Genomic DNA, 1346 nt, shown 5'->3' on the forward strand with positions numbered 1-1346 from the left:
AAAATGTTGTGACATTTTAATAATTATCTCATGTTTTGAGTGAACTCTGCAACACTATCAAGTGTATTATTTGATATTTATAGTGCAATCTTACCCATATTATTTGGCCTTGTTTAACAATCAACAATTAGCGAATAGTGAATTGTGTTAGCAAATTTGACCACCGAATTATATAAGTGGTTTGTGCAATTTCCTTTTGTTTTTCCACTTTATATTCTTTTCATGTCAATTGTCAATTTATCAATAGCTTGGAGTCTTTAAGCTCCTACAAAAGGGGCATCAAGGCTCCATAATCTACTGCCCATCAAGAGATGGACAAGCATTAATAGGGAGCCAGACTCCTTTGTAATTATTAAGGGGCCAAAATGGCTCATGGTATTTGGTGCAAGTTTCAAGGTTTTTTATTTTTTATTTTAAATAATTATATGGAAATTTTAGAGAAAGATTAATCTTTTTTAAAAATGTTAAACTAAAATGCTGTAATATGCAGCGTTTCAAATTTTATTATTATTATCATTTACCAAACAAACCCTTAGGTTGGAAGACCAGTATTTAACGTCCACAAGAGCCCGTTATATTTGATACGTTGCGGCTACTCAGATTCAATTCAGTGTCCTTACTCAAAATTTATCCCAGGAACCCACCAAATACACTTCACATATTATCGAGTGCACTTGTATATGTCACAACATACGTGTATATTTAACAAATTGAATGCACTTCACATATATGTTGTACTCAATCACGACACTTTTACCTAAACTACATAAAGCTAAAATATAATGCTAAAAAAGGAGAAAAAATACTAATCCCCTAGTTCTATTTTCAATCACTTCAGACTCTTGTAACCCTTCTGTGGATAGCAGCAGCAATTAAATCCAAAGCATCTACCTCTTTCATAACCGGCCCCCTTTCTAAGGCAATATTTAGTGCAAGATTTAGCGGTCAAGCAAAGCTTGCTAAAATCATCACAGTTATGTGATTCTCCAAGCATCATTGGACCAATCTCTGCCCATGTTTAAACCAAAAAGAAACAACAACAAAAAAAAAAAACATCCTCAAACAGTTATGATGTTAACTTCGTGTACGACATATTTTTATTGAGTTATTACCAAAATGGTCCTTTAACTATAACAAAATTACTATTTGCGTGTTTGATCTAACAAACTATATAGAAATTACCTGTAGAAAAAAAGATCGCAAACAGGAGGCAGATTGTTGCTGTAGTCTTTAATGAACTTGCCATTGCCATCAATAGTTTTGAGATTCCAACTTTATTGTTATTATTTATGTTACTATAATAATAATAATTACAACAGTAATTATTATTATTATTATTTTATTTT

At 31.5% G+C, this 1346-nt stretch overlaps 1 long non-coding RNA gene across 1 annotated transcript; it reads right to left on the bottom strand.

Annotated features, from left to right (window-relative positions):
* Nucleotides 1-681: 681 nt before the first annotated feature.
* LOC109161022 lies at nucleotides 682-1346 on the bottom strand. Its single transcript, XR_002050860.1, has 2 exons — nucleotides 1183-1346; nucleotides 682-1008 (listed from the first exon to the last, which is right to left on the bottom strand). It is a non-coding gene; the product is annotated as an uncharacterized LOC109161022 (long non-coding RNA).

Source organism: Ipomoea nil, unplaced genomic scaffold, assembly GCF_001879475.1.
Source record: "Ipomoea nil cultivar Tokyo-kokei standard unplaced genomic scaffold, Asagao_1.1 scaffold2921, whole genome shotgun sequence".
NCBI classification, from domain to species: Eukaryota; Viridiplantae; Streptophyta; class Magnoliopsida; order Solanales; family Convolvulaceae; genus Ipomoea; species Ipomoea nil.